The 15,823-nt window shown below is 41.6% G+C and overlaps 1 protein-coding gene across 2 annotated transcripts in view; it reads right to left on the bottom strand.

Moving 5' to 3' along the window:
* The window catches only part of CCDC83 (coiled-coil domain containing 83), a 71,606-nt gene extending 68,940 nt beyond the window's left edge, over positions 1–2,666 (bottom strand). For both annotated transcript variants that reach the window (XM_008020391.3, XM_073020084.1), the window contains exon 1: positions 2,472–2,666. The gene's annotated coding sequence lies outside the window, so the exon portion shown is untranslated. The remainder of the gene's footprint in view (positions 1–2,471) is intronic.
* Positions 2,667–15,823: the final 13,157 nt, after the last annotated feature.

Raw genomic sequence — 15,823 nt, 5'->3', positions numbered from 1 at the left:
GCAAAGGATTTTAATAAGATATGAGTGAAAATGTGGACCCATTAAAGCACAAATGCTTCATGCATAAACTCTATTAAGATTCACTGTTTCACACACTTCAAGAAAATTGGTAAGCCAATTGGACCGCCTGCTTAATAGCTGCATTTTTGCAATGGGCTAATGATAGTACCTCAGCATCTATTTTTGCATTTGATAATGTGCTATAAGCCATGGGGACTTTCATAAACATTTACAAGGATTCACAGTTCCTGACCACCCAGAAGATTTCTCTCAGTAAAGGGTGAGGATCCTAGAAAAATATTCACAAAGTAAATGCAGTTATCTTCCAGGAAGGTTACACTTAGAATATCTGACAAATAGACGTCGAATCTGTCAGTAACTACAAACATCTATTCAATGCCTGCTCTGCATGGTGCTTTACCTGGCCCCCAGTTACAAAGTATAGATGAGGCAAGACGCTACTCAGACAGATAGGAAGAAAGAAGCGCACTGCAGCAGAACTTTAAAAAAAATGCCCTACAAGAGCTGTGGGTACTTTGTGTGGATGAGGTTGGTGGGGGCCCCAGCGACATCCAGAATCATGTTGAGGAGCCTGTCTTTGAAGTATAACGTCTGCTTGGTGCAACACAGGTACTCCTCCTCCTCTATTTTGCCCTTCCAGGCGAACAACTGGAATGCCAGCCTTGGCAATGGCAGCTGCCACATGGTCCTGGGTGATGTTGCAGCTGGACCACTGCAGCTTGGCACTCAGGGTAATGAGGGTCTCAGGGAGGATGGCCATATCCATGGGTCACATGGAGGCAGCTGGCAATGTGGGTGCCCTTCAGGGGCTTGGAGTGTTGAGTACAGCTCCCACAAGCACATCAGGCCCAGCACCTGGTTCTCCACGATATCCAGGGTTTTGCATCCCCAGGAGGCCAGGCCAATGTTGGCGACTTTGTAGGGCAGTTTGTCAGACACACTGGTGGTGCTTGTGATAGACACGGCTGAAGGGGCCCAGGCCTTGATCTGGGGACAGGCACTGGGGATATGACACCGGACAGGGGGTTCCTAGGTATTTTATTCATTTTGTGGCTACTACAAATGAGATTGCACAGAACACATTTTTAACTCCATTAGAATTGGTCTCCAGTAAATGTTTTTAAAAATCCTGAATTAATTTAAAGCCATTCAGTGGTAATAGTACTGCCTAAGCATTACTTTTAAAAATTGAGACATCTTTTTGTATTGATTATGTATATATGATAGGGCCCAAAATCATTAGTGTTAAAATGTAAAATTTGTCTTGTTTGGAAATATGTTAAAATCATATATTAAAATCAAGGTATTTAAAAATATCTAGATGAGTGACATTTTCAAGTTTCACTTGGATGATTGATGAGGTACATTACATTAGCATGTATTTTCTTCACCAATGCAAATCCTTTCATCATGGCACATTTTTCTACTGCAGTACCCAAATTATATTGGAGTCTTAGCTTTAAAATTAGTCTGTCTTCTGATCCAGAGTTGCTAATATCAAATAGTTTGAAATGCAGTATATTACACTAACTTCTCTAGTAACCAGAACTACATTTTTTCCAATTCTTACTGTCCTTCAGTTTTAGAATTATCAACAAAGAAAAGAAAAATAACTGTGAGAATATTATTATTAGAATAAGGGAAAAATATGCAATAATGATGGTAGAGAACAAAAAGGGTTTCTTTCTACCTTCAAATAGCAGTAGTGAGTCTAAAGAGGATCTTCTGGAGGTGGCTGTAAGGCAATCCATGAGCCATTATCACATAGACTGATAAATATCCAGTCATTATTTTTCTCCTCTGTCATTACAGGAATCTTTCTTTTTCTTTTTTTTTTGTGGGGGTGGGGGCTTAGATAGGGCACCTTTTCCCATCTCTTAATCACTTCTTCAACTCTCTCTCTTGCCTAGCAGAAAATTATGGGATAAGGGAGTGAGGAAACAAACATGGTACTGTACAAATGTGACAAATTCATAAAAGAAGCCAAGTTCTCTTTAGAAGAATGTTGTGGTATCCAGAGCAAGAAGTTGAAACCAATCTTATGAATTGGGATATGAGGGTAAAAGACATCAGTAACACACTTAGCACATATGAAGTACCTACAGGGGAAGACCATTGCACTGATACTGAGAAGGATGCAAGAATATGTGAGGTTCTCACTTAGAAAGCATTCACTAGACTCAGAATTTGGTGAGAGGGGCACTAAGAGAACAAGACCGAGCTTGGTCCCCACTCCTGCACGGAGTTGTATAACCTCGGCCAAGTCTCTGAACTTCTGACCTGTTTCCTCCTCCATCTGTCCTAGCTGCTGTCCGGGCTATTATGAGGCTCCAGACACTTTGGGAAAACTGTCAAGTGATAAAGCCTCGCAAGAAGGGAAGGCATTCTTAGTCTGCTCTGCGTCTGCTGTGTGCTAGGGCCTGTGTGGGGGCACTGTGAAGGTTACAAACCTCAATCAGATTCAGAGCCTGCCTTTCGAGAGGGCAAATAATGTATCCAGGGATTCTACCGCAGTGGAGAGATGGGTTGACATTCTTACCAGATTAAAAAGGCCTGCCCTCCTTCTCATCTCCTGGGTGGAGAAGAGGGGTAGGCCTATCAGAGCCCTTCCCAGCAGCTCCTAACGGCCCAAGAACGGCGCTTCGCGACAAGACCAGGAGGGCGCGACCCCCAGGCTGATCTCGAAGCGGCGCAAGCCCAGGCCCGTGGACAGGGGCGCCCGTGGACAGGGGGGCCCGTGGACAGGGGAGCCCGTGGAGGAGGGGGGTCCGTGGAGGGTGGGCCGGGGATGCTTATAAAGTCTTCAGTGTCACACTGGAAGGAGTCGGGGACCAAGAAAAGAGGCCAGCCAGTCTCCTGACATCCCCTCCACAGCCTCCAGCGGTGGATACCCCGCCGTGGGCCGATAGTTTGCACTTCCGTTCAGCCAGCGGACCAGGTCCACCCGCTCCACCGCAGCCGGTGCCGCGCCCTGCGTTTCCAAGGCAACCGACGTCCTCCTCCCCACTCCCTCCCCACCCGCCCTAGCTTAGCCGCGAACGGCGGGCCAAGCGCGCCATCTGGTGGCGGTGCAGGGAAGAGTCCCGGCCGAGGGCCCGCACCGCCGCCGTGGTAGCCGCGGTCGCTCTCTCCAGCCTTTTTCCGCTGACCCAGCTGGTCTCAAACGCTCACGAGCTGCTTGGCTCCCTTTAGTCGCAAGCCCGGAAGTTGGTGACTGTAGACACAAGACCCACGGACTTTGTGCTGTTACCGTGAGCAGGTCATTTGAGTTTCAGAGTCTGTGTCTTCCGCTGTAAAATGAGACGCCTGGACTCGGTGGTGGTTTCTGCACAGTTCGGGGGACGCGGACGGGGACGGGGACGGGGCCCGGTGGTCTGTGAGGCTTCTGCGCGCCTCTACCCCGCTCCGCTCCTTCCACCGTGGCGGCTTCTCTTGTTTCCACTTTTGTGCACTCATTCTTTGGTTTTAGCTCTTAATAAGAATGGCAGATCCCTGGACTAAATGCTTATAGGACAAATTCCTGCTGTACAAGTCCTTGATTCTGTTTTCCTTTTCGCTTTCCTTTTTTGTTCCTAAACCTTGAGAAAGGAATTTAAGTCCAGTATTTCCCACTCTTCGCTTTTTGCTGTTCTCTCCTCCGAGAGAGAGAAAGAAAATCCTACACGTAACCGCCTTTAAAGTTCCTCCTTCCTCTCCTGCATTATTTCTCATTATCTGCCTCAAGATAATTTTCTTTGTTTTGTACTTTGACACTGGCTCTAAATGGACAATTTTCTTTTACATCCTAGGAGCGTCTATGTCCTGGTAGTTACATTTCAGTCACTTATCCTTTTGTCCCAGGAAGACAGAAATGAGGCTCCTTTAGGCTTCCCTGCTCCCTTCGTAAGTCACGTGTTTGGCATTCTTGAATTTGTTTTTTTAAAAATGGATTGTAATATTTTTTATTCATGCTGTGTTATATTAATAATGTATTAACTTAAAGAAAGGGAACTGAAACTGTTAATGAAAATATTAAGCAGCTTTTGGTTAAGGGAGGTTTTCTCATCAGTAAAATACCAAAAATTAACCATTATTAGAGATAATTTATGTGTTCCACCTCATTTAAACCTCCCTTTAGTCTATCAGTGTTGTATTTATTAAGTGCCAGGAATTTGCTATGATCTACACATCTGATATAAAGGTTCTTCTGTTAACCTGGTTTTCCCTAAAATAACATTGTCAGATGGGATTATAGGATAAAATTATTAAGAGTGCAAATTCAGGAGAAAAAGCTACCAGTGGAAAATTTTTAAAGCATGGAGATTTTTTAGTCAAATATAAAAGCAATTTGTGATTCTTCAGCACTTTGAATTCATTCCTACATCATTTCCTATAAATCTTAGGCCTGCTTCTTTTATGAGAGCCTGGGCCCATAGTGAAAAACTGTACTTTTACCTATCATTTGTATCCTGCACAGTTTTTCATATGGTGTTTACCAGTTGGTGGTCAGTGTGAAGCCAGATAAAAACCATTTGCTGAGTTTCCTCATTTGACCTTGATTTTCTGTTAGCCTTGCCACGTTGAATGATATAGAAATAGACATAGGAAAGTATCTATGGTAGAAAAAGCCAAATATGCTGTCTCTTTTGGCAAAACCACAAAGAACCTGTTTGATATGAGCAATTGCTAAACAAAAACTACTGCAGGGTCTTATTATTATTAAATCTCACAATAGTTTCTAAAGACCTGAACTAGAAATGAACTTACTGCCTTTGCGAACCAGTTCAAACTTTTGGTAAATCAGACATTTTACCTACAGTAGTTACTTTTGAGAAATAGAAAAGCTGTGCTACAACTTCCTATCCAATAACTTTGTTCCTCACAAATTTGAAACAATTAAATAGATGCTTTGCAAAAATAAATAATTATGAACTAAAATATTCTCTTAAGATGAAAAAAGTATATGCTACCTTTAAGAAGGAGATTGTTTTAACCCAACATCCATTGTCACGTTGCAATATTATATTACAAAACGGGATGGTGTCTCACTATTTATAAGGGTCATATTTTTTCACTTTAAGCCAGAGACGTATACCTGCAGTTCACTTTTTTTTTCTTTATCTCTCCAAACCAACTTAAATAACCAGAATTCCGGCAAAAAAAAAATCACATCTCTTTTTTTTGCTTTTTACTTCCTCTGCCTAATTAATTTTTGAAATTACTTTTATGATCTCTCTGTTTTCTCAGGTATAAGAGGAACCCAGGACAGTAAGCTGGAGCCAGGGTTTCTTATCCCAGGAACCTGGGCTATATTATTTGAATTGTGCCTGAGGGTTTTAGCATGTGACATCACAAGAGCATTTAGCAACAATGAATTGCTGCATGCTTGCTGTAGTTTTAAAATATGAACACAAAAGGACAAACATATAGACCAATAGAATATAAAAAATCAAGAAATACACTTGTACATATATGATCAGTTGCTTCAGACAAAAGTGTAAAAGTAGCTCAATAAGCAAAGCATAATCTTTTGAACAAATGCTACTGTAACTATTGGATATCTAGTTGGGAAAAAAAAATGAAGCTTCACTCTGACCAAACACCATACAAAAAATTAACTGAAAATGAATCATAAAGGTGAAAACTATAAAACTTCTAGAATAAGACAAAAAATCTTTTTGACTTTGCATCAGCCAAGTCTTACATAGGACACACAAAGCATGATTCAAAAAAGAAAAAAAGAACTTGAACTTCATCAAATTTAAATTTAAAACATCTGCTTTTGAGGGTTTTTTTTTTCTGTTTTTCTTCTTTTGGTTTGTTTGTTTTTTGAGTCAGGGTCTTGCTCTGTCACGCAGGCTGGAATGCAGCAGTATGGAAATGGCTCACTGCAGCCTCAAACTCTCAAGCTTAAGTGATCCTCCTGCCTCAGCCTACCAAGTAACTGGGACCACAGGCACGTGCCACCATGCTCAACTGATATTTTAGTGTTTTATTTTATTTTTTGTAGAGATGGGGGTCTTGTCATGTTGCCTAGGCTGGTTTCAAACTCCCAGCCTGAGGCGATTCTCCTGCCTCGGCCTCCCAAATTGCTGGGATCATAGGCGTGAGCCACCATGCCCAGCCTGTTCTTTAGTTTTAAGAAGATGAAACGGCAAGCCACGGTCTGGAAGAAAACATTTGCAATACATATACCTGCCATAAGACTGTGATCTAGAATTTATAAATAATTCCTCAAACTCAATAATAAGAAAAAAACCCAACTAATTACAAATGCTTAAAGATTTGAATAGACACTCCAAAAAGTAGATATATTCATGGCCAATTAGCACATGAAAAGATGCTCAATATCATTAGTTGTCAGACAAATGCAAATTGAAACCACAGTGAGATACTACTACACACCCACTAGAATGGCTAACCCTAACAGACTGACAATACCATGTGTTGACAAGGATGTGGAGTAACTGGAACTTTCATATATTCCTGATGGAAAAACAAAATGGTGCAATCCAGCAACCCCACTCTTATTTATCCAAGAGAAATGAAAATGAATGTTCATAGCTGCTTTATTTATAATACTACTTAATAAAAAAAGGAATGTCGCCAGCACTTAGGAATGGAAAAAAAAGGGGTGGGGGGAATGAGCTATTGATACATGCAGCAACCTGGATGGGTCTCAAAAGAATTGAGCTAAGTGAAGAAGCCAAGTATGAAAACCTATATGGTGTATCATATGAAATTCTAGAAAAGCCTGGAAGCAGATCAGTGGTGGCCTTGAGCTGAGAGGCTGAGGTATGGGATTGACTGCAAGGGGGCAGGAGAGTACTTCTGGAATAAAGGAAGTGCTCTATATCTTGATTATGGTGGTGGTTACAAGGGTGTATAGATTTGTTAAAACCCATTGAACTATGTATTTAAAATGGGTACATTTTATTGTAAAGGAATTGTACTTTAACAATGTTTCTAACAGTTTAATTTTAAAAATTTAATTGTACTTTAACAATTTAATTTTTAGGCTGGGCATGGTGGCTCACGCTTGTAATCCCAGCACTTTTGGAGGCTGAGGCAGGTAGATCACCTGAGGTCAGGAGTTCGAGACCAGCCTAACATGGTGACACCCTGTCTCTACTAAAAATACAAAATTAGCTGGGTGTGGTGGTGCATGCCTGTAATCCGAGCTACTCGGGAGGCTGAGGCAGGAGAATCGCTTGAATCCGAGAGATGGAGGTTGCAGTGAGGTGAGATCGTGCCACTACACACTCCAGCCTGGGCGACATAGTGAGACTCCGTCTCAAAAAAAAAAAAAAAAGATTTCAGCTTGGGCGTGGGCATGGCAACTCACCTCTGTAATCCCAGCACTTTGGGAGGCTGAGGCGGGTGAATCACCTGAGGTCAGGAGTTCGAGACCAGCCTGACCAACATGGTGAAGCCCCATCACTACTAAAAATTCAAAATTAGCAGGATGTGGTGGTGTATGCCTGTAATCCCAGCTACTTGGGAGGCTGAGGCAGGAGAATCGTTTGCACCTGGAGGCAGAGGGTAGAGTGAGCTGAAATTGCACCATTGTACTCCAGCCTGGGCAACAAGAGCAAAAACTCCATCTAAAAAAAAAAAACAAAACAACAACAGCAGCAAATAAATAAATGTTTCATATTCTATTGGGGGAACCCGCCCCTAATAGTTAACATGGGTTCTTTTCTATTTCCCTAAGTGTCCGCTGGTTTGAGAAATAAAGGGAAAGAGTACAAAAGAGAGGAATTTCAAAGCTGGGTGACTGGGAGAGACATCACATGTCAGCAGGTTCTGTGATGCCCCTGAGCTGTAAAACCAGCAAGTTTTTATTAGCAGTTTTCAAAAGGGGAGGGAGTGCACGAATAGGGTGTGGTTCACAGAGATCACATGCTTCACAAGGCAATAAAATATCACAAAGTAAATGGAGGCAGGGCGAGATCACAGGACTTACGGGATGGGGCGAAATTAAAATTGCTAATGAAGTTTTGGGCATGCATTGTCATTGATAACATCTTATCAGGAGACAGGGTTTGAGAGCAGACAACCTGTCTGACCAAAATTTATTAGGTGGGAATTTCCTCCATCCTAATAAGCCTGGGAGTGCTACAGGAGACTGGGGCTTATTTCATTCCTTCGGCTTCGTCTGTAAAAGACAGCCACCCCCAAGGGGGCCATTCATAGGCCTACCCTCAGGGGCACATTCTCTTTCTCAGGGATGTTCCTGCCGAGAAAAAGAATTCAGTGATGTTTCTCCTATTTGCTTTTGAAAGAAGAGAAATATGGCTGTGTTCCGCCCAGCTCACCGGCAGTCAGAGTTTAAGGTTATCTCTCTTTTCCCTGAACATTGCTGTTATCCTGTTCTTTTTTCAAGGTGCCCAGATTTCATATTGTTCAAACATACATGCTCTACAAACAATTTGTGCAGTTAATGCTATCATCACAGGGTCCTGAGGCGACATACATCCTCCTCAGTTTATGAAGATGATGGGATTAAGAGATTAAAGTAAAGACAGGCATAGGAAATCACAAGGGTATTGATTGAGGAAGTGATAAGTGTCCATGAAATCTTCACAATTTATGTTCAGAGATTGCAGTAAAGACAGGCGTAAGAAATTATAAAAGTATTAATTTGGGGAACTAAGAAGTGTCCATGAAATCTTCACAATTTATGTTCTCCTGCCATGGCTTCAGCTGATCCTTCCGTTTGGGGTCCCTGACTTCCCACAACAATATTCTTTAACACTCCTCTCTTCAAGAGGTGGCATCTCTGTTCCCTCTCCTTGAATCTGGGTGGTCTTATGACTACTGTAAGCAAGAGAGTATGGAAATGACTGTGTTCCTTCTGAGGCTAGGTTTTAAAAAATCATGCAGCTTCCTCCTGGTTCTTTTGGGATACTTGCTCTAGAGGAAGCCAGCTGCAATGTAAGAAGTCCATCTCCTGTGAGACAACCATGCTGGAGAGGCCAAGTATAGGTACTGTGGTCCACCATTCTAGCTGACCCCACCTTATAATCCACAAAGTGCCAGACATGTGAACAAAGTAATCTTGGACTGTCCCAGCTGGCCCATCCATCAGCTAAGTATTGCTGAGTTGATCTCAGTTGAAGCCACAGGAGCGAGAGATCACCAATTACTAACCTACAGGATCTGTGAGCTGTAATAAAGCGGTGGTTGTTTTATTTTATTTTTAAATTTTTTTGTAGAGACCAGGTCTCACTGTGTTGCCCAGGTTCATCTTGAACTCCTGGGCTCAAGTGATCCTCCTGCCTCAGTCTCCCAAAGTGCTGGGATTACAGGCATGAGCCACGGTACCCAGCCCAGGTTGTTGTTTTAAACCAATTAGTTTTGTTAGTGTATTTGTTGTCTATTATTGCACAACAAATTCCTCCAAAATGTAGCAATTCAAGACAATAATAATCATTTATTACCCCACAGTTTCTATGGATCAGGAATTCGGGAGCAACTTCACTGGGCAGTTGTAGCTTGTTGTAACTCATGAGGTCAGATGTTGGACAGATTCTGTCTCTGCCTGAAGGAGTTCTCATTCTAGGGGAAGTGAGGAGCAATCAAGTTATTCTGCAATTATAAAACAGTTGGATACTTTCCAGAAAAGGGGTAAAAGCAAGGTGCCATGGAAAACCTAATCCAGTCTTGTGAGTCAGGGAAAATTTTCCAGAGGAATTGAGATACAAATTAAAACTTGACAATGAGCAGGAACTTGACAATGAGCAGGAAGTTTGGAGCATTGAGTGGGAGGGCCTGGGACAGAGGGCATTGCAAATACAAAGCCCTAGAGGTAAAAATGAAAATGATGAGTTTCTAATGGAGCAGAAGAGATTACCATGGTTGGATAACAGGTTCCCAGGGATAGGAGAGAAGTGAGACAGGAGGCTGGAGAAGCAAGTAGGGACAGATCATGGCGGGTCCTCTGAGCCATACAGAAGATTACAGGCTCTGTGATGATGACAGAAGTTCACTCTGGCAAGTGTGGAGGAGGGTGGGAACAGGCAGGACAGGGTCAGGTTCCAGAATGAGTTCCACTGACCACAGTTTCAATCTTTCTTTTGCCTAAGGGTCATTTACTTGGTTCCAGTTTCTGGTCCAAGGAGCTTGTCTCAGGCTCTGCCCTTTGCAAGATTACAGTGACTGGCAAAAAGAATGACCTCATCTCTTTGGCTCAAGTTGTCAGCTTACCTAATCTCTGGAATCTTCTATGGCTCAGGTGAGATGCCCACCTCCACACCAGGAAGTAGTCTATGAAACTACTATCACCACACCACCAGAGAATATGTGGAGTAACACTACCTCACATCTGGAGAATGAGGCAGTATACACTCTAACTTCCATATTTTAAGAACTGTATTTGTTTATGGAAAGGAAAATAAAATTACATTTTCAGGAATATCTACCAATATTAGCAAACCCAAGGTAGTGTGCTCCATTTTTAAATAAGGGAGTAAGAAGTTTGTGAATTATTCCCTACACACTTCATATGGTTTTGAGGACATACTATTTTACCCTTTATACAGCACACTAGCTAAGAAAATCCATTGCCAGAAGACCACTTTCTTATTCTATGTAAATGAAATGTCTAGAAAAGGCAAATTTACCGAGACAGAAATTGAGAGGCTTCAGCTAGGGCTTACATGATAGAGTCACCAGCAGGGGGACTGCTTGGAGAGGAAGCTGTCCAAGTGAAGCCATGAGCAGTTGAAAGGGATATTGCAGAGAAGAATAGTCTTTGACCCTGAAATTGAAAAATCCTTCTTCTGTCGAATGCCCCTGACTTTGGGAAGTACCCATTGAGGCATCTGGTGAGACTGAGAGATATACTTCCCATAACCACACTTTGTTGATGCTTATTTTGTTTAAAAACATGAAATTTGGAGTCAGTTCAGGGTTCTGAAACTGCTTACTAGTTGTGTGATCTTGGATGAGTTACTCTACCTTTCTGTATCTCAGTTTCCTGATCTAGAAAATGGACATAATATTGCATACTTCTCAGGGCTGCTCTGAAGATTACTGGGTACAGTTCCTGGCACACTGTAGGTCCTCAATAAATGTTAATTCTTCCTTGTAGCCTTTTAACTGTTATGTGAGAATGCTGGAAAGTAGGAGAATGTGAAACTTTTCTGTGTCATATTTTCCGTGTAGCCAGAGAGGGCTTTCTCCACCTAGTTAGTGTCTAAATTTGATGGGACCCAAATATGCATCTTGGACCCAGCTCCAAGACTACACACACACACACACACTCAGCATCAGTTAGATGGCTCACAGTCACACCATGCCCCAAACTCATTATCTTCCACCCCCTCCAATTTGCCCCTTCTCCTTGAGGCTATGTTCTATATTTAGAAAATGACACCAGCCTCCACTTAGCTTTTCAAGCCTGAAGATTAGGAGTCATTCTAGACTTTTATTTTATTTTATTTTATATTTTATTTTTTATTTTATTTTATTTTATTTCATTTTATTTTATTTTTTGAGATGGAGTCTTGCTCTGTCACCCAGGCTGGAGTGCAGTGGCGTGATCTTGGCTCACTGCAAGCTCTGCCTCCCAGGTTCAAGTAATCCTTCTGCCTCAGCCTCTCAAGTAACTGGGATTTCAAGAGTGTGTCACCACACCCAATTTGTATTTTTATTAGAGACAGGGTTTCACCATGTTGGCCAGGCTGGTCTTGAACTCCAGACCTCAAGTGATCTGCCCGCCTTGGCCTCCCAAAATGCTGGGATTATAGGCATGAGCCACCATGCCTGGCCCATTTTAGACTCTTTAATTTTCCTTACCTCCAGATCTAATCAAGCTTCAAGTTTCAGTAGTCTATTGACAGATTCCACTGGCCACAGCTGGAATTGAACACATTCTACAATAGATTTAACCCAGTCATTAATTTTCATCCAAAAGTATTTTGGATTATATTTGTTGCGCAGCTACTATGAGCTAGGCACTGTGTCAGGCTTTCTCTTCACTACCTCCGCCCTAGTACAGGTCCCAGTCTTTCCTGAGTTGACTGATGAAATAGCTTCCTATCTAGCCATCCTGAATTCAGTCCTTTCTTCACATTCTTCCACAGACCCATTCCCTTAAGACCATAAATGGCTTTCCACAGATCTCTTAGGAAAGGGTTTCTGACATGGCTGATAAGGCCCTCCAAGATCCAGGCCCACCCAGGTCTAGGTCGGGTCCCCTTGTTATATGCTCCAGTTGGGTTCCCCTAGAAATACCTTTATATGGGGGTTTGAGTGCAAGTAGTTTATCAGGGAAGTAGTCTTGGAAAGCTATGGTAGGAAAATGGGGACATGAGGGAGGAAGAAAAGCCAATTCAGGATATGTTAGCAAACAAGTTATTGGGAGATGGGTAACAGGGGCTTGGTTTCACTGGAAACCCTGGGAGACAGCAGAGAATACGCTCAGAATTGCCCCAGAGGGTGAGGAAGCTGGGTGGTTAACTCTCATTTGTCATCAGTTGAGGACGCTCCTGAGGGCATTGATTCCCAACCCCAATAGCCTGCAGGGGCTAACCATGCCCCTACCCACTGCGGGTCAGAGAAGTCCTCACTCAGGACTGAGTGTTGAGGTGCTTGCAGGAAGAAGCCCTTAGCTTGCCTGGTGAATGTTGCGGGGATATGGGCAGCCACTAGTGTGACCACAGCTTTCAGAATGCACTTGACCTCCCCTTTGTAGCTCTCCTTGCCCTTGAAATGAACTCATTCAGTGTCAATCTTTCAAGCTAATCTCTTAGCTCTGTAAGGGTGTAGACCATGTCTCTCTGCTTCACCATTACACCAGCAGTGCTTAGCACAGAGCCTGACATGTAAAAGGTGCTCAGAGATATTTAGCAAATGTTTGAATAAATGAATAAATGGTTATTCTTTCCAGAAAGTAAACCAGGCATGCCATACTGTGAGAATGCCAGAAAGTAGTACCTGACAAATAAGTTACACATGCATGATAACACCTCTATGTTATTGTGACATCTGAATTCACATAAATCACTGATTTTTAAAAATTTAACTTTTCTTTTAAGTTTGGGGGTACATGTGCAGGTTTGTTATATAGGTAAACTTGTGTCATGGGGATTCGCTTTACAGATTATTCTGTCACCCAGGTACCAAGCCTAGCACCCATTAGTTATTTTTCCTCATCCTCTCCCTCCTCCCACCCTCCATCCTCTGATAGGCCCCAGTGTGTGTTGTTCCCCTCTATGTGTCCATGTGTTCTCATCATTTAGCTCCCACTTATAAATGAGAGCATGTGGTATTTGGTTTTCTGTTCCTCCATTAGTTTGCTAAGGATAATGGCCTCCAGCTCCATCCATGTCCCTGCAAAGGACATGATCTTGTTCTTTCTTATGGCTGCATAGTATTCCATGGTGTATGTGTGCCACATTTTCTTTATCCAGTCTACCATTGATGGTAATTTAGGTTGATTCCATGTCTTTGCCATTGTGAATAGTGCTGCAATGAACATATGTGTGCATGTGTCTTTATATCAGGACAATTATATTCCTTTGGGTATATACCCAGTAATGGGTTTGCTGGGTTGAATGGTATTTCTGTTTTTAGGTCTTTGAGGAATTGCTACACTGTCTTCCATAATGGTTGAACTAATTTATACTCCCACCAACGTTGTATAAGCATTCCTTTTTCTCTGTAACCTCACCAGCATCTATTTTTTGACTTTTTAATAACAGCTATTCTGACTGATGTGAGATGATATCTCATTGTGGTTTTGATTTGATGATCAGTGATGTTGAGCTTTTTTTCATGTTTATTGGCCACATGTATGTCTTCTTTTGAGAAGTGTCTGTTCATATCAATTGCCCACTTTTTAATGGGGTTGTTTTTTGCTTGTAAATTTGTTAAAGTTCCTTATAGATGCTGGATATTAAACCTTTGTCAGATGCATAGTTTGAAAATATTTTCTCCCATTCCGTAGGTGGTCTGTTTACTCTGTTGATGGTTTATTTTGCTGTGCAGAAGCTCAATTTTTGTTTTTGTTGCAATTGCTTTTGGTGTCTTTGTCGTGAAATCATTGCCTGTGCCTATGTCCAGAATGGTATTACCTGGGTTGTCTTCCAGAGTTTTTATAGCTTTGGGTTTTACACTTAAGTTTTTAATCCATCTTGAGTTAATTTTTATATGTGATGTTAGGAAGGGGTCCAGTTTCAATCTTCTGCATATGGCTAGCCAGTTTTCCCAGCACCATTTATTGAATAGGGAGTTTTTCCTCATTGTTGGTTATTGTCAACTTTGTTACAGAACAGGTATTTGTAGGTGTGTGGCCTTATTTCTGAGCTCTCTATTCAGTTCCATTGGTCTATGTGTCTGTTTTTGTACCAGTACCATGTTGTTTTGGTAGCTCTGTAGTATAGTTTGAGGTTGGGTAGCAGATCTCTGATATTTTTTGACAATACCCAATTGAGCACAAGCCCTCAAAGTGTGAAACTACTGCAAGAAAACATTGGGGAAAATCTCCAGGACATTGGACTGGGCAATGCTTTCTTGAGTAATACCCCACAAGCACAGGCAAGCAAAGCAAAGACAGACAAATGGGATCACATCAAGTTAAAAACCTTTTGCACAACAAAGAATACAATCAACAAAGTGAAGAGATAACCTACAGAATGGACAAAGATATTTGCAAACTACCCATTTGACAAGGGATTAATAACTAGAATATATAAGGACCTCAGATGACTCCATAGGAAAAAAATCTAATAATCTGATAAGAAATGGGCAAAAGATTTGAATAGACATTTCTTGAAGACATACAAATGGCAAACAGGCATATAAAAAGGTGCTCAACATCATTGATCATCAGAGAAATGCAAATCAAAATTACAATGAGATATCATCATCTCACCCTAGTTAAAATGGCTTATATCCAAAAGACAGGCAATAACAAATAGTGGTGAGGATGTGGAGAAATGGGAATCCTTGTACATTGTTGGTGGGAATGTAAATTAGTACACCCACTATGGAGAACAGTTTGGAGGTTCCTCAAAAAACTAAAAATTGAGCTACCATATGATATAGCAATTCCACTGCTGGGTATATACTCAAAAGAAAGGAAATCAGTATATTGACGAGATATGTGCGCTCTTATGTTTACTGCAGCACTGTTTACAATAGCTAAGATTTGGAAGCAACTTAAGTGTCCATCAGCAGATAAATGGATAAAGAAAATGTCATGCTTATACACAATGGAGTACTATTTAATCATAAAAGAATGAGATTCAGTCATTTGCAGCAACATGGATGAAACTGAATATCATTAAGTTAAGCAAAATAAGCCAGGAACAGAAAGACAAACACTGCATGTTCTCACTTATTTGTGGGGTCTAAAAATGAAAACAATTGAACTCATTGGAGTTCAACCATCCCCACCTCCCCTCAATCCCCCATTACCCTTCCCATCCTCTGGTAACTATCCTTCAGATGGGCTTCAGATGTGCTGGGGGGAGGTGGAGATGGTGAAATTGAGAAAGCGTGGTTTGGAAAAGATCAGTTACAAAAGGGTGAACATCACTGTGGGACAGCAGACAGTAAAGTGTTCCATCATAGTTAGAAAGACTGAATAAGACTTGCTATTTGATAGTACAACACGGTGACTACAGTCAATAATAACTTAATTGTACATTTGAGAAAAATCAAGAATGCAAGTTCCTATAGCTGTTTAAGTTTAAAAAGGAGGTAAAGTAGCATTTATTTTTGTATGTTCATGGGATAACTCATGAATATCCCCCATATATATCATATGACTTTCTCTGAAACTAATAAACTTTGTGCTTCCCTTAAAATTTTA

This window comes from Chlorocebus sabaeus, chromosome 1 (assembly GCF_047675955.1).
Source record: "Chlorocebus sabaeus isolate Y175 chromosome 1, mChlSab1.0.hap1, whole genome shotgun sequence".
In the NCBI taxonomy this organism is placed as follows: domain Eukaryota; kingdom Metazoa; phylum Chordata; class Mammalia; order Primates; family Cercopithecidae; genus Chlorocebus; species Chlorocebus sabaeus.
Note: the sequence above shows the minus strand (reverse complement) of the source record. Positions and strands in the feature narration are given on the sequence as shown.